Source organism: Myotis daubentonii, chromosome X (genome assembly GCF_963259705.1).
Source record: "Myotis daubentonii chromosome X, mMyoDau2.1, whole genome shotgun sequence".
Taxonomy (NCBI): Eukaryota; Metazoa; Chordata; class Mammalia; order Chiroptera; family Vespertilionidae; genus Myotis; species Myotis daubentonii.
This window is the reverse complement of record NC_081861.1, coordinates 106,253,109-106,275,845: the sequence shown is the minus strand read 5'-3', so window position 1 is coordinate 106,275,845 and position 22,737 is coordinate 106,253,109.

Sequence of the window (22,737 nt, the reverse complement as noted above, 5' to 3'; positions counted from 1 at the left end):
GAGAGAATCATTGATTGGCTGCTTTCTGCATGCTCCACTGGAGATCAAGCCCACAACTTGGGCATGTGTCCTGACCGGGAATCGAACTTCTGGTTCATAGGTCAACACTCAACTAGGCCAGGCCAGCCTGGGTGTTTTATATTTTTTAAAAATAGAATTCATATATCCCAAGAAACTAGAAACACCAATCAGAAAGGATATATGCATGCCTATGCTCATAGCAGCACGATTTACCATAGCTAAGATATGGAAATAGCCTAAGTGCCCATCAGCAGATGAGTGGATTGAAAAACTGTGGTACATACACAATGGAATACTATGCTGTTGTAAAAAAGAAGGAATTCTTACTATTTGCAACAGCATGGATGTAACTGGAGAACATTATGCTAAGCGAAATAAGCCAGTCAGAGAAAGATAAATATCACATGATCTCACTCATTTGTGGACTATAATGAACAACATAAACTGATGAACAAAAACAGATCCAGAGACAGAGAAGCATCAATCAGACTGTCAAACTTCAGAGGGTAGGTAGGGGAGGGTGAAGGTAAGGGGGGGAGATCAACCAAAGGACTTATATGCATGCATATAAGCATAACCAATGGACACAGACACCAGGGGGGTGAGGGCATGAGAGGAGCAGTGGGGGGACAGTTGGGGAATAAGAACACATATGTGGTACCTTAATCAATAAGGAAAAATAAGAATTCATACACATAAATAATGGAAAGTATAAGACTCAATATATATACAAAACTCAAAATACACATATACAGTGTAGGGCAAAAGTACGTTTACAGTTATTCATATGGAAAAATAATATAATAACTAATAAAGAATAATACAAAAATAAACTGTGTTTTGCATAATCAGAACAGTAAACCTACTTTTTCCCCACCCTGCATATTTGTATATAATATACTTTTGAAAATTATAATCACAATCAAGTGAATGCAACTTATAACAATAAAATAATATAGTGGTAAATTTAGTCTTTTAATAGACATTTTGAAACTATAATAATAGCTATAGATAATATCTATTGACTGTTAACTATATGTTAGACAATGTTTAAGAATCAATGTAAAACAGATGGAAGAACATACCGTGTTCATGGATTGGTAGAATCAACATCATTAAAATGTCCATACTACCCAAAGCAATCTATAAATTCAATGCACTTCCCATTAAAGTACCAACAGCATACTTCAGAGATCTAGAACGAACTTTCCAAAAATTCATCTGGAATAAAAAAAGACCCCGAATAGCTGCAGCAATCCTGAAAAAGAACAAAGTAGGTGGGATCTCAATACCAGATATCAAGTTGTATTACAAAGCCACTGTTCTCAAAACTGCCTGGTACTGGCACAAGAATAGGCATATAGATCAATGGAATAGAATAGAGAGCCCAGAAATCGGCCCGAACCAATATGCTCAATTAATATTTGACAAAGGAGGCAAGAACATACAATGGAGCCAAGATAGTCTCTTCAATAAATGGTGTTGGGAAAATTGGACAGATATATGCAAGAAAATGAAACTAGACCACCAACTTACACCATACACAAAAATAAACTCAAAATGGATAAAGGACTTAAATGTACAACAGGATACCATAAAAATTCTAGAAGAATCCAAAGGCAAGAAAATCTCAGACATATGCCGAAGCAATTTCTTCACTGATACAGCTCCTAGGGCACTTGAAACTAAAGAAAAAATGAACAAATGGGACTACATCAAAATAAAAAGCTTCTGCACAGCAAAAGAAACCATCAACAAAACAACGAGAAAACCCACTGTGTGGGAAAACATATTTGCCAATGACATATCTGATAAGGGCCTAATCTCCAAAATTTATAGGGAACTCATACAACTTAACAAAAGGAAGATAAACAATCCAATCAAAAAATGGGCAAAGGACCTAAATAGACACCTTTCAAAAGAGGACATTCAGAAAGCCAAGAGACATATGAAAACATGCTCAAAGTCACTAATCATCCGAGAGATGCAAATCAAAACAGCAATGAGGTACCATCTCACACCTGTCAGACTGGCTATCATCAACAAATCATCAAACGACAAGTGCTGGAGAGGATGTGGAGAAAAAGGAACACTTGTGCACTGCTGGTGGGAATGCAGACTGGTGCAGCCACTATGGAAGACAGTATGGAGTTTCCTTAAAAAACTGAAAATGGAACTCCCATTTGACCCTGTGATCCCACTTCTAGGAATATATCCCAAGAAACCAGAAACACCAATCAGAAAGGATATATGCACCCCTATGTTCATAGCAGCACAATTCACCATAGCTAAGATCTGGAAACAGCCTAAGTGCCCATCAGTAGATGAATGGATTAGAAAACTGTGGTACATCTACACGATGGAATACTATGCTGCTGTAAAAAGGAAGGAACTCTTACCATTTGCAACGTCATGGATGGAACTGGAGAGCATTATGCTAAGTGAAATAAGCCAGTCAATAAAAGAAAAATACCACATGATCTCACTCATTCATGGACAATAGAGACCATTATAAACTTTTGAACAATAATAGATACAGAGGCAGAGCTGCCTCAAACAGATTGTCAAACTGCAGCGGGAAGGCCGGGGAGGGTTGGGGGGCAGGAGGTAGGGGGGTAAGAGATCAACTAAAGGACTTGTATGCATGCATATAAGCATAACCAATGGACATAAGACACTGGGTGATAGGGGAGGCTAGGGGACTGTCTAGGGCGGGGGGATAAAATGGATACATATGTAATACCCTTTGTAATACTTTAAGCAATAAAAAAAAAAAAAGAAAATGAAAAAAATAATAATTTTCCCAGAATTTGGTTTTCAATTTTGAACATCTTTGCCCAGTCAAACTTTGAAATTTTATAAAGATCATTTCCTTCAAAAAAAAAAAAAGAATCAATGTATTTAATCTTTACAACAACCATATGAGGTCATATTACTATTAGCTCCACTTTACAGTTGAAAATATTAAAACATAGAGTGATCAAGTAACTTGTCCAAGTGATCAAAGAACTTTCACTGTGAAAGAAGAGAAATAGACAACCATGTAACCTGGCTCTAAAGTACACTTTTAGCCATTAAATGACATTATGGCAAAGATAGGTGCAATTTCTAATAGACTGTTGATAAGATTTTACTCATTTATTTATTTATTTTTAAATGTATTAACTACATAATAGGTGTCAGGCACTGTTAGGAGCAAGATCTTCAGCCAGGAACTGGACCTTTCTGGGTGCAGGGAATTTGAAAAACACAGGTAACAACGGGTAGGTGAGACATGCTTTATTATGAACAAAGCAACCAACAATGGCTGGTCAGTGGCAACTTATATACACACTCAAACAAAAGAAACCTCATGCCAATTCGTTACACTTGTGCTACATTAACATAAACAGGTTACATAAGGGTGGGCTTGTGCAGTGCATATAGTGCTATTGCTGAGTCATTGCCCCCACGTATGTGTAGGGCAAAAGGGGTCTTTCACTTAGTAATACTGCTGTGTCCTCTCCTGTACTTATGCACATTGTGAGGAGGCCTTGAACCTCAAGTGTACTCTGGTCAGGACCCCACAGGCACAATCTCAGGTGATGGAATATGATTAGCAAGAAAGACATGATTCCTGCTTGTATAATTTTTACAAGCATATAAAATGATACAGTCTTTCTATTGAGATATGTGGCAATTTATATTAACAGCCTTATATTGTTCACATCCTCCAATTTAGTAATTTCATTCTTAAAAACCTATGCAAATGAGTTATTGAGAAATGACAGACACAGATTTATCCCCCAAGTTTTTTGTTGCAGCATCACAAACTTAAGCATCATGAAGGCTACACACCTATACACATGAGGATATATGATCACACACAGGTATATCTGCTATATTCCCAGTGGAATTATAGTACCTGACTTATGGTACACACTTATTAAATATTTGTTTAATGAATGAATCAAGAGCAAATATTAAGAAACAAAAACAGAATAGATGTTTAACAAGAAGGCATAATTGTGTTGTAGTATAGTCACATAATGAGACAACTTAAAATAATAAGAAAAATTTTAAAGGAGTAACTTCAGGTCAAAATGGCAGAGTAGGTAAATGCTATACTTGCCTCCTCCCATGCCCACATAAAAATTACAACTAAACTAATAGGGACTGGTAAAAAATATTCAAAATGATGAAAATTAAGGACCTACAACCAAGATTACCCAGATGAGCCATTGAGAGATGAATTAAAAATGGTGGCAGAATAAGTGGAAGCTACATTGACACTTTCCCAAGACCAAACTGGAAATACAACTAAAATACAGAAAAACCACCCTGAAAAATCAACTGAAGACTAGCTGGAGAAAACCCTGATAACCAAGGGTGAAAAATGGAGACTGCATAGAGATTTGTAGGAAGTATGGAGGCACAAAAGGGCTTGTCAGGCTCTCACAGACAGCAGCTGAAGGTCCAGATGTATATCTCAGCTGTGGGGTGTTCCCACTGAGAACTCTGGAGTCTAAATCCCAAGCTGGGCTCCCAAGCCCAGAGAACCAGAACTGAGAAAGGAGCCCACTGAACATCTAACTTTGAAAAGCATCAGGGTTGCTGCATGCCAACCAGAGACAACTGGAAATGCAGGCATACTCTTAAAGGGTCAATGCATAAAATTTCATGTGCAGAAACTCACCTTGTGCTATGGCAAAGGAAGGGCATAATGTACTAGAGCTGTGTGAGCAGAAGCAGGGTTGGGAGTTAATGGGGATGGGTCTCAGACAGTAGCCACCGAGATTTCCTGTGCTGAGTCATTCCCTCATGCTGCAGAGGACATCATTTTCTTTGGAACTTTGTTATGCAGTCAGTTGTTGCCTGGAGGGAAGGCAGTTGCTCCATCCTGTTGGAAGACCTCTTCCCCCTTCCCCCGCCCTGTGGTTGATAGCTTGAGGCAAACTAAGCCTTTAAGAATAATAATCAGACTGCAGGCAGAGGCAGATCTCTAGAGCCTTTGAGTCTTTGCCTGATCTCATTCTGGGCCCAGGGCTAAGAAAAGCAGAGCCTGGGGCAAAACTTGGTCTGATCCAAAGGCACCCAGCCATAGCAGAGGGAGCAACAAGCTGTGGATTGCTTATAGCTCCAAACCGGAGACTCGGGGCCAGTTTGACATTGTTTTGCACCAGAGATTGGGAGTTGTAGCATATATACCTAATACATAGACACAAATACAAACAGGCAGCCAAAATGGGGAGAAAATAAACACCCCCCAAATGAAAGAACAAGAGAATTCTCCAGATAAAGAGATAAACATAATGGAGATAGGAAATTTATCTGATATAGTGTTTAGTACAATGATGGAAAAGCTGCTCAATAGCATAAGAAAAGAAATAGTAACTGTGAAAAAAGACTAGTATGAAATAAATAATAACATAGCACTAATAAAGAACATATTGGAAGGAATACACAGCAGATTAGGGGAAGCCAAGAATCAGATGAGAGATTTTGAAGACAGTGTAGGAAAAATGTCACTCAAGCAGAGAAATAAACAAACAATAAAAAAAAAATAGGAGGACTGTTTAAGGGAACTGTGGGACAACATGAAATGTAACAATATTCATATCATAGGGGTAACAGAAGGTGAAGAAAGTGAACAAGGATTAGAGAAAGTGTTTGAAGAAATAATAGCAGAAAACACCCCTAACCTGGTGAGGAAAAAAGGTAAACAAGCTCAGGAGGCACAGAAAGACCCAAGTAAGAAGAACCAAAGGGATCCACAGCCAGACACATCATAATTGAAATGCCAAAAGTTAAAGAAAAGAGAGAATTTAAAGGCAGTGAGAGAAAAGCAATTTTTACCTACAAAGTGCTCTCATAAGACTGTCAGCAGATTTCTCATTAGAAACTCTATAGACAAGAAGGGAAGGGCATGAAATATTCAAGGTAATGAAAAACAAGGATCTGAAACCAAGATTACTCTATACAGCCAGTCTATCATTCAAATTAGATGGTGAAATAAAAAACCTCCCAGACAAAAAAAAAACAAAAAACAAAAAACTTCAAGGTGATCATCATCACCAAATCAGCACTATAAGAAATGCTAGATCAACCAAAGGACTTGTATGCATGTATATAAGCCTAACCAATGGACACAGACACTAGGGGGGTGACAGCATGAGTGAGGGGGTGGGGGGTAATGGGAGGATAAGGACACATATGTAATACCTTAATAAATAAAATAAATAAAATAATATAAGAAATGCTAAAGGGACTGCTGTAATAATAAGAGAAAGAGAGAAACATAGGTAAAATTAAAATGGCAATAGATAAGTATCTATGAATAATAACCTTAAATGAAAATAGATTAAATTCTCCAATAAAGAAACATAGGATAGATAAATGGATTTGAAAAGATGAGCCAAATATATCCAGTCTATAAGAGACCCACCTCAGAATAAAAGATTCATACAGGGTTAGAATGAAGGGATGGATATTTTTCTCTGCAAATGGAAACAACAAAAAAAAGCTGTGGTAGCGTTCTAGCTGGTTTGGCTCAGTGGATAGAGTGTCGGCCTGTGAACTGAAGGGTCCCAGGTTCGATTCCGGTCAAGGGCATGTATCTTAGTTGCAGGCATATCCCCAGTAGGAGGTGTGCAGGAGGCAGCTGATCGATGTTTATCTCTCATCGATGTTTCTGACTCTCTATCCCTCACCCTTCCTCTCTGTAAAAAATCAATAAAATATATATTTTTTAAAAAAAGCTGTGGTAGCAATACTCACATCTGACAAAATACACTTCAAAATGAACACCATGACAGGATAAAATAAAGGTCACTACATAATTCTAAAAGGATCAATCCCACAAGATTATATAACCCTGGTAAACATGTATGCACTAAATGCAGGAGCAACTTGATATATATATATATATATATATATATATATATATATATATATATATATATATAATTTCTAAGGAATTTTAAAGGAAGAGTTGACAGCAATACAGGTATATTAGGGGAATTTAACACCCTGCTGAATTCAAAGGGTATATCTTCCAGACCAAAAAAAAAAAAAAATTAATAAGGAAACTGTCATTTTAAATGACACACTAGACCTGATGGATTTGACATTTAAAGAACATTTCACCACAAAGCTGCAGAATATACATTCTTCTCAAGTTCACATGGGTCATTCTCAAAGGTAGACCATATGATAAGTCACAAAACAAGTCTCTAGAAGTCCAAAACGATTAAAATCTTATCAAACTTCTTGGATCACAATAACCTGAAATTAGAAATCAACTACAATAAAAACGGTCAAAAACATTCAAACACATGGAAGCAAAATAGCATGTAATTAAACAATGAATGGGTTACCAAAGAGATCAAGAAAGAAATTAAAAACTTCCTAGAAACAAGTTAAAATGAACACAAAACAATGAAAAATTGAAGAGAAACAGTGAAAGCAGTCCTGAGAGGGAAGTACGTAGTACTAAGGCATACATCAAAAAGCAAGAAAAAATGATAATAAACTATTTAGCCCTACATTTTAAAACAGTGGTTCTCAACCTTCTGGCCCTTTAAATACAGTTTCTCATGTTGTGACCCAACCATAAAATTATTTTCGTTGCTACTTCGTAACTGTAATGTTGCCATTGTTATGAATCCTAATGTAAATATCTGATATGCAGGATGGTCTTAGGCGACCCCTGTGAAACAGTTGTTCGACCGCCAAAGGGGTCGCGACCCACAGGTTGAGAACCGCTGTCTTAAAGAATTAAAAAGAGAACAACAAGAAAAGCCCAAGTCAATAGAAGGAAGGAAATAACAAAAATTAGAGAAGAAATAAATGGCATAGAGGCTAATAAAACAAGACAAAAGATCGATGAAACCAAAGGCTGGTTCTTTGAAAATAAACTCAAAATAGATAAAGGACTTAAACATAAGATGGGAAACCATAAAAATCTTAGAAGTATCCACTGGCAGCAAAATATCAGACATATGCGGTAGCAATATCTTTACCTATATAGCTCCTAGGACAATGGAAACTAAGGAGAAAATAAACAAAAGGGACTTCATCAAAATAAAAAGTTTCTGAACAGCAAAAGAAACCATCAACAAAATGAAAAGGGAGCCCACTTCATGGGAGAACATATTTGCCAATGTTATCTCCAATAAGTGTTTAATATCCAAAATTTATAGGGAACTCCTACAACTTAACAAAAGGAAGACAAACAATCCAATAAAAAAAAAATGAGCAAAAGACCTAAATAGATACTTTTGGAAAGTGGAGATACAAAAGGCCAAGAGACGTATGAAAACATGCTCAAAGGCACTAATCATCTGAGAGATGTAAATCAAAATGACAATGAGGTACCAGCTAACACCTGTCAGAATGGCTACCATCAATATATCAACAAATGACAAGTGCTGGCGAGGATGCGGAGAAAAAGGAACCCTCCTTCACTGCTGGTGGGAATGCAGACTGGTGCAGCCACTGTGGAGAACAGTATGGAGTCCTCAAAAAAATAAAAATGGAACTCCCATTTGATCCAGTAATCCTACTTCTAGGAATATATCCCAAGAAACCAGAAACACCAATTAGAAAGGACATATGCACCCCTATGTTCATAGCAGCACGATTTACCATAGCTAAGATTTGGAAACAGCCTAAGTGCCCATCAGCAGACGAGTGGATTAGAAAACTGTGGTACATCTACACAATGGAATGCTATGTTGCTGTAAAAAAGAAGGAATTCTTACAATTTCAACAGCATGGATGGACCTGGAGAGCATTATGCTAAGTGAAATAAGCCAGTCAGAGAAAGATAAATATCACATGATCTCACTCATTTGTAGAATATAATGAACAACATAAACTGATGAACAAAACTAGATCCAGAGAGAGAAGCATTGAACAGTCCATCAAACCTCAGAGGGAAGGCAGGGGATGGGAGTAAGAGATCAACCAAAGGACTTGTTTGCATGCATATAAGCATAACCAATGGACACAGACACTAGGGGGGTGAGGGTATGTGCTGGGGGATGGGGGTGGCCGGGGAGAGGTCAATGGGGGAAAAAGGAGACATGCAATACTATATGTATTACTTTAAACAATAAAGAAATTTTTAAAAAAGAATAAATGTTAAAATCTTCATAAAGGTAATCAAACAATGAAACAGAGTATTTGGTTTATGGACTATGCTAAATGGTTTCATTATGCTTAATAAAATAAAATATGCTTAATATTCCCATACATAATATGTGTGTGAAGTAGCTACTGAAATGAACTGAAAAGAGTCTGGCATTTCTATAAACATTTAAGACTATTTTGAAATAAAATAAGATACAAATAAGATGTGTGCTTGAGACTACTGGGGTTTCTGAGGCAACAATATAGTGTATAGTTCTGAAAATAAAGTGAGCTGTATTTTTCTCTGCACATATCTTAGTTATGATTGTTTAATTGAAATGTCAAATATTGATGATATTTTATTCCCATTCATAGCTCTGTGATCCTCAAGTATGACTTTACAGGTTAAAAGTACACAAGGTAATCAATGAATTTGCATACAAAATGGAATTATAACTGAAACCACAGCAACATTTTTAAAAAATGTAGTGCTGTTATGACCCCTAGTGGAGATAATGGAGAATTTCACCAAGTCTTCCAAATACAGGAATTTAAGATGAGTCACATTTGGGGAGCCTTTGAGATCTTGCTTTCCAGCAATGTCATCAGTTTGCTTCAAATAAACTCATAAATAATATCTAAAAAACTGAGCCATATTTTCATAAGTACACGTAATTTAAATTGGACCTCACAGACCTATAATTGTGTTTGGAAGGACCAGTGCACACATTGTTTTAGAGATGGCTCTGTGCTGACATACAAAATATTTTAGGTATCCCAACAAAAATGTTTTCTAATTGGAGGCATTTAAAATATAAAAGGCTCCAAGAAACTCACTCATGATGTTTGAGGTTGTCTCAAAGAAGAAACAACTGGGACCTCATTCCCTGTTGGGTGTCTGAGAACCTTAGTATAGAAAGACCCAATTTAGAGAAATGACATCAAGGCAAAGTGACATCTTTAACTGAAAGAAGGCACCTCCCTCTTCCCACATAGTTTCCTGTGGGTATGAGTATAGCATCACAGACATTACCCAGCTTCCCATGATTCTAAACCATGTTGCAGAAAAAAGGGGCAGGTAGGGAAATTTGGCCTAACTGGTGGATTTTTGAACTGCCAACATGTGGAAAGAGACCACCACAAATGAGCCCTGAAAGTAGAACTTTCTATAAAGGCTCCAAAAGGTATAAAAACTATGTTGATTTAGGTAGGCAAACAAAATAGAATAGAGTAGACCAAAATAAGATATTTATATATGAATAATTTACACCTACATTTCAAGGAAATAACATTCTGGCAATAAATGATGCTTGACCAATTGAATAGCCATACAGTAAAAGAACTGAATATTGACTCTATTTTGCATATACACAAACGTCCACCCCAATTGAGTTAACATAAGAGAGTATATGACTTAGTAGTTAGGCAATGAACATAAAGAGTACATTTATCAATAGTTGTTTTAATATCTTTGTTTACATATATCATCTGTGTCATTTTGTTTCTATTGGTTGGTTTTTCTCCTTATTGTGGGTTATATTTTCCTGCTTCTGTGCTTGACTGATACTTTTTTATTTCTTATTTGAGGATTGCATTTTCTTTTCTTCTTTTAAAAAGTTTGTCTCATGTTGATTATTATTTTATTTTTATGGAATTTAGGGCGTGACATTGGTTAATAAAATATATAGGTTTCAGGCGTACAAATTTATAATACATCATCTGTATATGGTATTGTGTGTTTATCACACCAAGTCCGGTCTCCTTCCATCACGATTTATAAACCCAATACCTTATTCTACCTCCTTCACCACCATTTCCTTCTGATAATCACTATACTGTTATCTGTGTTTATTGTTTTGTTTGATCTCTTCACCCTTTTCACCCTGCCCTGCAACTGCCCACCCCTTTGACAGCTGTCAGTCTCTTCTGAATCTATGAGTCTGTTTCTATTTTATTTGTTTATTTTGTTCATTATATTCCACATGTAAGTGAAATTACATGGCACATGTCTTTCTCTGACTAGCTTATTTCACTTAGCAAAATGTTCTCCCTAGGTCCATTCATGCTGAATCAAAGGATAACTTCCTTTTTTATGACTAATATTCCATTGTGTAAAAGTGCTATAGCTTTTAAAAACTACTCTTCTACTAATGGACATTTATGCTGTTCCCAGATCTAGGCTATCTACACTAATAAAAGAGAAACATGGTAATTGGCGTACGACCGCTACCCTTTTCATTGGCTAATCAGCGAGATATGCAAATTAACTGTCAGCCAAGATGGCGGCCCGCAGCCAGGCAGCTTGAAAATAACATGAGGCTTGCTTGCCTCAGTGATGGAGGATCGTTGGAGGAAACCAACGTTCCCCGCCTGCGGCTGCAGGCCTCTGAGCGGGCAGTTTAAGAAACATTGTAACAAATACCACCGGACTTCAGCCAGCAGATTCGCAACATTGTAAGCAAAGGCCAGAAACCTACTTTCAGCCGCGGAGGCCTAAGAGTTGGAGCCAAGCCTCAAGGTAAAGCTGGCCCAGAATAAAAAAGAAAAAAGAAAAAAAGGAGCGGTTGGGAACTTCAGTCACTCCCAGCCTGAAAACAGCCCTCAGCCCCTCACCCAGACTGGCCAGGCACCCCAGTGGGGACCCCTACCCTGATCCAGGACACCCTTCAGGGTAAACCAGCCATCCCCACCCATGCACCAGGCCTCTATCCTATATAGTAAAAGGGTAATATGCCTCCCGGCACTGGGATCAGTGTGACAGGGGGCAGCACCCAAACCCCCTGATCGCCCTGCGGCTCTGTGTGTGACAGGGGGTGGGTCCCCAACCCCCTGAGCAGCCCTGCTCTGTTCCTGATAGGGGGGTGCTCCCCAACCCCCCCCCCACGGGCCCTGCTCTGTGTGTGACGGGGTAGAGCCATAACCTCCCCATCAGCCCTACCCTGAGTGTGAGAGTGGCGGCGCCCCAACCCCGTGATCGGCCCTGCTCTCTGGGTGACCGGGGGTAGCACCCCAACCCCCTGATGGGCCCTGCTCTGTGCGTGACGGGGGAAGTGCCCCAACCCCCTGATTGGCCCTGCTCTGTGTGTGACAAGGGGTGGCGCCACAACCTCCCCATCGACCCTGCCTTGAGTGTGACAGGGGACGGTGCCCCAACCCCCCAATCGGCCCTACCCTGAGCGTGACTGAGGGTGGCATCACAACCTCCCAATCCGCCCTGCTCTGTGCATGACAGGGGGTGGTGCCCCAACTCCCCAATCGGCCCTGCTCTGAGCCCGACCAGGGGCTACACCTAGGGATTGGGCCTGCCCTCTGCCATCCAGGAGCAGGCCTAAGCCAGCTAGTTGTTATCTCCCGAGGGGTCCCAGACTGCGAGAGGGCACAGGCCAGGCTGAGGAACCCCCCCTCCCCCCCGAGTGCACAAATTTTTGTGCACTGGGCCTCTAGTCTATAATAATAAAAGAGTTATATGCTAATTAGACTGGATAGCTGAATGTCCTTCCAGATGTCCTTCCGGATGACCTTCTGGAACGATCAGTGGGTGGGGGATGGGGCCAGCGAGCCTGCATGGCCAGGCCAGGCATGGCAGTCCCAGCGCCACACCTTCTGCAGAGGCCAAGGGAGAGGTGGCACAGAGACTGGACCGTGACGCCACCAGTCCTGGTGCCACCCCTTCTGCAGAGGTGGGGAGTGGGGGTGGGGAACAGCAGGCAGCGTCGTTCTGAAGCCTCCACAAAGGCTGGATGTGGTGTGACCATGGCATCTCAACCTTCCACAACCCCTCCCCCAGCTGGCCTGGCCCCAGATCACCCACCAGTGGGTGGGGGGTGGGGCCAGTGCTAAGAAGCAGCAAGCTGGCTTCTGGTTGAGCCACACTTCCCCCTCCCTCCCCTGGTTCAGCCAGAAGCTGGGCTCATGGCTGGCAATCGCAGTGGAGGTGGCGGAGGTGACATGAGCCTCTCCTGCCTCCCCGGCAGGCAAGCAGTAAGGAGCAAGGGGTCCTGGACTGTGAGCGCCCGGGACTGCAAGAGGGATGTCTGTGTTCCAGCTTAGGCCCAATCCCCAGGGGGTCTTGGACTGTGAGAGGCACAGGCCGGGCTGAGGGCCCCCCTAGTGCATGGATTTCATGAACTGGGCCTCTAGTTGTAAATAATGCTGCAATAAACATAGGGGGGCTTATACTCTTTTAAATTAGTGTTTCAGCTTTCTTGGTATACAGTCCAAGAAGATTCCGTGGGTCATAAGGCAGTTCCATTTTCAATATTTTGAAGAAATCCCATAATGTTTTTCACAGTGGCTGCACTAATCTGCATTCCCACCACAATCCATAAAGTGTTCCCATTTCTCCACATCCTCACAAGCACTTGTTGTTTGTTAATTTGTTGATGACCAGAGGCCTGGTGCATGAAATTCAGGCACTCAGGGGGGTCCCTCAGCCTGGCCTGTGTCTTGTTGCAGTCCTGGATCCCTTGGGGGATGTCTGGCTGAGTGGTGCTACCCCTGTGGGAGCACACTGATCACCAGGAGGCAGCTCCTTCATTAAGCGTGTGCCCCCTGGTGGTCAGTGTGCATCATAGCAACTGGTCGTTCTACCATCCAGTCTATTTGCATATTAGCCTTTTATTATATAAGATGGCTATTCTTACATGTCTGAGGTTATATTTCATTGTGGTTTTAATTTGCATTTCTCTGATGATTAGTGACAATGAGCATCTTTTCATATGTCTGTTGGCCATCTATATGTCTTCTTCAGAGAAATGTGTATTTATATATTATTCCCATTTTTAAATTGGATTGTTTAGTGTTTTGTTTTGTTTTGAGTTTTATAAGTTTTATATAAATTTTGGATATTAAGTGCTTATCATATGTATAGTTAGCAAAAATGTTCTCCCAATCAATGGCTTTTCTTTTAATTTTGTTGAAAGTTTTCTTCACTGTGCCAAAACTTTTTAGTTTGATGTAATCCCATTTGTTGATCTTTTCTTTTGTTGACCTTGCCCGAGGGGATAGATCCAAAAAATATTGCTATGAGAAATGTCTGAGATTTTATTGCCTACGTTTACTTCTAGGATTTTTATGGTTTCAATTCTAACATTTAAGTATTTATTTGATTATGGGAATTATATAATGACTAGAGGCCTCATGCACAAAAATTTGTGCACTCTGGGGGGGTCCCTCAGCCTGGCCTGTGTCCTCTCGCAGTCTGGGACCCCTCAGGGGTTGTCCACCTGCTGGCTTAGGCACACTCCCCGGGGGATCGGGCCTAAGCTGGCAGTCAGACATCCCTCTGGCAGCCTGGGAGTCCTTGGGGGATGTCCACTTGCCAGCGAGGAGCAGGCCTAAGCTGCAGTCGGATATCCTTAGTCCTGCTGAGGAGTCGGGAGAGGCTCCCACCACCACCGCTGTGCTGGCAGCCATCAGCCTGGCTTGTGGCTGAGCAGAGCTCCCCCTGTGGGAGCACACTGACCACCAGGGGGCAGCTCCTGCATTGAGCGTCTGCCCCCTGGTGGTCAGTGTGTGTCATAGTGACCAGTCATTCCCAGTTGTTCTGCTGTTAGGGTCAATTTGCATATTACCCTTTTATTATATAGAATAGAGGCCTGGTGCATGGGTGGGGGCTGGCTGGTTTGCCCTGAAGGGTGTCCTGGATCAGGGTGGGGGGTCCCACTGGGGTGCCTGGCCAGCCTGGGTGAGGGGCTGATGGCTGTTTGCAGGCTGGCCAAGCCCCCAAGCGGGGACCCTCACCCCATGAGGGTGTGGCCAGCCTGGGTGAGTGGCTGATGGTTGTTTGCAGGCTGGCCACAGCCCCTTCAGGGTGGGGGTCCCTGCTGGGTTGCCTGGCCAGCCTGGTGAGGGGCTGATGGCTGTTTGCAGTCTGGCCACACCCCCTGGTGACCCAAGCTCCCAGCCTCTCCTTTTTCCTTTTTCTCTTTTTTTGGCAGGCTGGAAGCAGGTATCTGGGATTTATATATCTTCTATAATTGAAACTTTGTAGCCTTGAGTGGAACCCAGGGTCAGCCAGGGCAGGCAAGAAGCTTGGCTTCTTCCATCTCTGGGGGCAACCCAAGCCTCCTGCTCACTCCAGATTCGTGGCCGCCGCCATCTTAGTTGTGTTAATTTGCATACTTGCTCCAGATTGGCTGATGGGCGTGGCTGGTGGGTGTGGCTTGTGGGATGGTTAATTTGCATGTTTCTCTTTTATTATATAGGATAAATGGGACATTACATTGCCGGGAGCCGGTCCATCCTTGCTGTTTCAAGGGCCTGGCATATATGGAATACTGTTCTTAATATGTTTGCTCACCTTCTTGGCGCTGTGTTTTAACCAAGGTCACCTCTCCGAGAAAGGTTGTTTCCCCAGGTAGGGATTTTCCCCTGAAGTTAGGGAGGGAATAAAACCTTTTAACCAAGTGCCAGGCGGGTAGTTAATCAATTTAACTACAAACAATCATGCTTAAGCTACATAATCTTTACTCCCTGGAATGGAGATAAGAAATGCCCTAACCTTTGTAATAGAGATTGACAGGATTAAAATGAACTGGTATAAATACAGATGTAACAAGACAGCAAGACACAGGGCTTGGAAGACAGGACCAAGAGAGACAGAGCCTAGGCACAGAACCTACACAGAACGTTCTCTAGGGACAGAAGAACTTCGCTGGAGAGAGCATGCCGGAGGATCCTGGACAGGGACTGGCCTCGGAGCCTGGAGGCGGAGCCTGGCGAGAGAGCATGGCAGGGGATCCTGGACTGAACCTGACTGCGGAGATTGGCAGGAGAGCCTGACTAGAACCTGGTGACTGAACCTGACTGGAGAACCTGAGCAGAACCTCTCTGGAGATCGAGACCAGAACTTGGCTGGAGATCCTGGCTAGGCTGCTGATCAACTGAACCCTGTCTCCATGTCCTTCCTTCTTCGCCGACTCCGTCCACACCTTTGGGGACCCCTGGACCCGCTGGGGTTGGACCCCGGCAATTACATGAAAGAAACATGATACTTATTAATAAACTAGAGGCCTGGTGCACAAAATCCTTGCACTGGGGGTGGGGGTGCCTCAGACCAGCCTCCCCACTCTCACAGTCCAGGACCCCTCAAGGGATGTCCTACTGACAGTTTAGGTCCACTGCAGTCTGGCTGTGAATGCTCGGAACAGGCGTCCTGTGTGTGTGTGTGTGTGTGTGTGTGTGTGTGTGTGTGTGTCCACTGGGCTCTCTCCACAGCCGCATTGGAGGCTCAGAGCAGGCACCCCTCTGTGTTGATCTCTCAGGTTCCGGGCTTCACCTGCGTGTTGTTCTCTCAGATTCGGGGCCACTTGGCCCCTCCTCCTGAGCTGGTTGTGACCATTATGGAGCCTTGACCTCATTTGCATATTATTGCTATATAGATATAGATATAGATGATATAGATTGATGATATAGATATAGATATAGATATAGATATAGATATAGATATAGATATAGATATAGATATAGATATAGATATAGATATAGATATAGATATAGATATAGATATATAGATATAGATATAGATAGATATGCACCCAAACTGGGAACAGCAAAATACATAAAACAACTATTAACAGAGTAAAGGGAGAAAGTATAATTTTCTTGTAGTGTTCTTGCCTGGCTTTGGTATCAATGTAATGCTGGCTTCATAAAGTGAACTTGGAATTATGCCCTACATTTCCATTTTCTATTATAGTTTGAAAAGGGTTCATTGATTATTTAAATGTTTGGTAGAATTCACCAGAGACTCCATCTTGTACCTGACTTTTTTTCTGATGGGAACTCTTTGGTTATTGATTCAACCTCCTTACTAGTAATTGGTCTGTTCATATTTTCTATTTCTTCCTGATTCACTCTTGGTAAAATGTGCTTCAAAGAATTTATTTACTTCTAATTCATTCAATTTGTTGGTGTATAATTGTCCATATTTTATTTATCCTTCTATTTCTGTTGTGGCATATGTAATGTCTTCTCTTTCGTTTTTTATTTTACTTATTTGATCTCTCACTTCTCTGTTTCTTAGTAAGTCTAGATAAAGACTCATATATTTTGCTTATCATTGCAAAATATCAACTTTTCTTAAAAAGTGTATTTTTTTGTTTGTTTTTGTTTTTTTAGTCTGTATTCTATTTATCTCAACTTTGATTTTGTTATTTCCTTTCTCCTGGTAATTTTGGACCTACTTTGTTTTTCATTTTATTGCTTCTTGAGGTGTAAAATTAGCTTAAATTTTTGTGTTTCTTTATTCAGAATGTAGGCTAATTTTATCTATGAACTTCCCTATTAACTGCTATTGCTATAACTCATGTTTTATTATATTTTTTGGTTTAAATTTATTTAAATATATTGTTATTGTTGATAGTATTATAGATGTTTCCCATACCCCCACTTACCCCCCTGTACCTATCCCTACACCCCCAGGTCTTCATCACACTATTGTCCAGGCCCATGGGCTATGCATATCTATATAGTTAAAAGCCTAAGTGATTGAACTACCAAACGACCAAATGAGTGATCAACCGGTCGCTATGATGCTCACTGACCACCACAGGGCAGACACTCAATGCAGAAGCTGCACCCTGGTGGTCAGTGCACCCTCACAGCCAACTTCCCAGGGCCCACCAACCTCCCATGGCCCCTACTCCCAGCCAGCCCACCAACATTCCATGGCCCCAGCCAGCTGGCCAACCTTCCGTGGCCACACCCCACAGCTGGGCAAGCCCCAATTGTCCCCAGGCCCTGATTGGGATGGGAGACAGCCCCGACCAGCCCTAATCACCAACCAGGCCAAAGACCCCACTCGTGCATGAATTCGTGCACCAGGCTTCTAGTCTATATAAAAAAGCCTAAGCGACCAGCTGACCAGCTGGTAGCTATGATGCGCACTGACCACCAGGGGGCAGGCGCTCAACACAGGAGTGGAAACCACAAGCATGAAAACATGGAACAGACTGATGAATCTCAGATGGATGGGGAGGAGGGACATGGAAAGGGATTAACCAAAGATCTTATATGCATACTAGAGGCCCGGTAAATGAATCCTTCAGCCTGGCCTGTGCCCTCTAGCAATCTGGGACACCTCAGGGGATGTTGAAGGCTTGATGCATGGATTCATGCACTGGAGGGGTCCCTCGACCTGGCCTGTGCCCTCTCACAATCTGGGACCCCTCAAGGGATGTCAGAGAGCAAGTTTTGGCTCAATCCCCACAGGCACTGGGCCGCTAGTCTATATATATAAAAGCCTAAGCAACCGGCCGACCAGCCGACCAGCCAGTAGCTATAATGCACACTGACCACCAGGGGGTAGATGCTCAATGCAGGAGCTGCCTAGCTGCAGTCACTTGGCAGTTGGGGTTCTCGAGTGATGCATCCAGAACCAGAGAGGAGGGAGCCTGATGCTGGGGTGCGTCACTCAAGAACTGCTCTCTCGCAATATGGGATCCCTCTGCAGATGTCAGAGAGCCTGTTTTGGCCCAGTCCCCACAGGCCAGGCCAAGGGACCCCACTGGTGCACAAATACATGCACTTGGCCTCTAGTAAGTATGTAAGTTCTTTGGTATATCTCTTCTCATCCCCCCACCACCACATTGAGTATGTCAGTCTGTCCCATGCCTCCATGCTTCGGGTCTTATTTTTTTGGTCAATTCACTTTGTTCATTAGATTCCACAAGTAAGATCATATGATATTTGTTTTTTTTTCAGCTTAGCTTATTTCATTTAACATAATAGTCTCCAGGTCTTTATGCTGCCCCAAAGGTTAAGAGATCCCTCTTTTTTATAACTGCATAGTATTCCATTGTGTAAATGTACTGTAGCTTTTTTTATCCATTCATTTACTGATGGGTACTTGGTGTGTTTCCAAATCTTAGCTACTAATATAAATAATGTTTCTATAAATATAGGGATGCATAAAAACCCTGATTGGTGTTTCAGGGTTTTTAGCATATATTCCTAGAAATGGAATCACTGGATCAAAATTAAGTTCTTTCTTTCTTTCTTTCTTTCTTTCTTTCTTTCTTTCTTTCTTTCTTTCTTTCTTTCTCTTTCTTTCTTTCTTTCTTTCTTTCTTTCTTTCTTTCTTTATTTATTTATTTTTATTTATTTATTTATTTTATTTTTTTTACGAAGCTCCATACTATTTTCCATAGTGGCTGAATGAATCTGCATTCCCACCAGCAGTGAACTAGTGTTCCTTTTTTCTACATTCTTGGCAGCACTTGTTGTTTATTGATTTTTTGATAATAGCAATTCTGACAGGTGTGAGGTCATATCAAATTGTAGTTTTAATTTGCATTTCTCTGAGGATTAGTGACTGATCATTGTTCCATATGTTTCTTGACCATTTATATGTCCTGTTTGAAGAAATGTCTATTCAGGTCCCCTGCCCATTTTTAATTGGATTGTTTGTCTACCTTTTGTTGAGTTGTATGAGTACTTTATATATTGTGGATGTTAACCTCATCAGATTTACTATTGGCAAATATGTTCTACCATACAGTGGGTTTCCTTTTCATTTTGATGGTCATTTCTTTTGCTATGCAAAAGTTTTTTTTATTTTGATGTAGTCCCATTTGTTTGCTTGTTGTTTTTCCCTTTGTTTCTCTTACCCCTGGAGATGTATTGGTAACAATTTTTTTAAGAGATATCTGAGATTTTACTGCCTATGTTTTTTCTAAGATATTTATGGTTTCATTTCTTATATTTAAGTCTTTTACCCATTTTGAGTTTATTTATGTATATGGTGTAAGTAGGTCATCTAGTTTCATGTTTTTCACGTGTCTGTCTAGTTTTCTAAGCGCTATTTGTTGAAGTGACTGTCTTGAATCCAGTGTATGTTTTTGACTCTTTTGTCAAATATTAATTCATTGTGATGTTGTGGGTCAATTTCTCATGATTCTGTTCTGTTCCATTGGTCTATATGCTTGTTCTTGTGACAGTACCAGGCTGCTTTGATTATAATGGCTTTGTAGAATAGTTTGACATTTGGTATTGTAATCCCTCCAAATTTGAACTTCTTTCTCAAGAGTGCTGCAGGTATTTGAGGTTTTTATGATTCTATACAAATTTTTGGAGTTTTTAATCCTAGTTCTATGAAGTATGTTATTGGTATTTTAATAAGGATTGTGTGGAATCTATATATTGCTTTGGGTCATATGGATATTATAATTACTAGTATGTTAAGTATTCCAATCCATGAACATGATATACATATCCATTTGCTTGTATCTTCCTCTATTTCCTTTTTGATGTCCTATAGTTTTACAAATACAGGTCTTTTACCTCCTTGGTTAAGTTTATGTTGTTGCAATGATAAATGTCTGTATTTTTAGTTTCTCTTTGCTGACAGTTCATTATAGTTGTATAAAAAAGGCCATCAATTTATCAATGTTGATTTTGTATCCTGCTACCTTGCCAAATTCATTTATTAAGTCTGGTAGTTTCCTATTGGAGTCTTTAGGATTTTCTGTGTACACTATCATGTCATCTAGGAATAATTAGAGTTTTACTTCCTCCTTTCCCATTTGGATGCTTTTATCTCTTCTTTTTGTCTGATTGCTGTAGCTATCAGGACTTTCAGTATCATCGTATATAATAATTCTATATAATAAAGAGGGGATATGTATATTGACTGTCACTCTATCACAAAGCCTTAATGAGCAATCAGCAGGGACCTGAGGCTGCACCCCCCCCCATGGAGCTTGACAGGGGACCTCAGGCCATGCCCCCAACCCAGCACGGCTTGACAAGGGACCTCAAGGTGCATCCCCCACCCTGTTGCTGGGCTGGGGTACCTCAGGCTGCTCCCCCCACCTTGGGCTGGGGGACCTCAGCCTGCACCCCCCACCCCAGCACCAGGCCAGGGGACCTGAGGCTGTTCCCCCCACCCTGGTGCCAGGCCGGGGGACCTCAGGCCATGCCCCTGACCCTGCACAGCTTGACGGGGGAACTCAGGCCATGCCCCCACCTAGTGGGGTTTTATGGGGGACCTCAGGCTGCATCCCCTACCCCAGAACCCGGTTGGGGGACCTGAAGTCACGCCCCCTGCCAGGCGGGGCTTGACAGGGGACCTCAAGGTGCACCCCGCACCCTGGTTCTGGGCCAGGGCACCTCAGGATGCTCCCCTTGCCCCGGGCCAGGGGACCTCAGGCCGCATCCACCATCCTAGCGTTGGGCCGGGGGACATCAGTCTGTGCCCCCAACCTGGTGGGGCTTGATGGGGGGCCTCAGGCTGCACCCCTCTCCTGGTAGGGCTTGACAAGAGTGAGACTGGCTGGGTCTGGATCTAGCCCAATGGGGATGGGGCTGGCTGGGGCTGGGTCTCACATGATTTCAAGGTGCACATGGGTGGGTGGGGACTCGACTCTGGGTCCTTTGGTGCACCCCAGACTCTGACAGGAGGAAGATTTTTCATATACATTTTACTAATTTTCTTTCATCCCTGACACTTCTATTATAAAGGGCAAATAGCAATATTAAAATATTTCCTCTAATTAATCCCCTTTTAATGTGCATGAATTTCTTGTGCCAGGCCACTAGCATTGAATAAGAGTGGTGAAAGCAGACATTCTTGTCTTGCTCCTGTTCTTAAGGAAACACTTTTAATTTTTGCCCATTGAATATGATGTTGGGTGCATGTTTGTCATATATGGCTTTTACTATGTTGAGGTATGATCCCTCTATTCCCACTTTATGGAGATTTTTTATCAAAAAACAGTGCTGGATTTTGCCAAATGCTTTTTATACATCTATTGATATGAACACATGATTTTTATATTTCATTTTGTTTATGTGATATATCACATTTATTGATTTGCAAATAGTGTGCCAGCCTTGCATCCCTGGAATAAATCTACTTGATCATGGTGTATGATAGTTTTAATATATTGCTGGACTGCATTTGCTAATATTTGTTGAGGATTTTAGCATCTATGTTCATCTGGGATATTGGCTTGTAATTTTCTTTATTTGTAGTGTCTTTATATGCTTTTGGAATTAGGATAATGCTGGTTTCATAAAAAGAGTTTTGGAGTGTTCCTTCCTCTTGAATTTTTTTGGAATAGTTTGAGGAGGATAGGTGTAATTTCTTCTTTGTACAGGTGTAATTTCTTCTTTGGTAAAATTCACTTGTAAATCCCTCTAGTCAAGGATTTTTGTTTGCTTAGAGTTTTTAAATTACTGCTTCAATTTCATCTGTTGTTATTGGCCTGTTCAGTTTTTCTGATTCTTCTGACTGAGTTTTGGAAGATTGTGTATTTCTAGGAATTTGTCAATTTCACCCTGGTTGTCCAGTTTGTTAGCATATAGTTATTCATATTCTTTGTTTACAATATTTTGTATCTCTGTGGTGTCTGTTGTTATATCGCCTCTTTCATTTCTGTTTTTATTTATTTGGTTTCTCTCTCTCTCTCTCTCTCTCTCTCTCTCTCTCTCTCTCTTTGTTTCTTGATGAATCTAGCTAGGGGTTCATCAACCTTATTTATCTTTTCATAGAACCAGCTCTTGGATTCATTGATCTTTTGTACTGTGTTGTTTTTTTGTGTTTTTTTTGTTGTTGTTTGTCTCTATGTAATTTATTTCCACTCTGATATTTATTATTTTCTT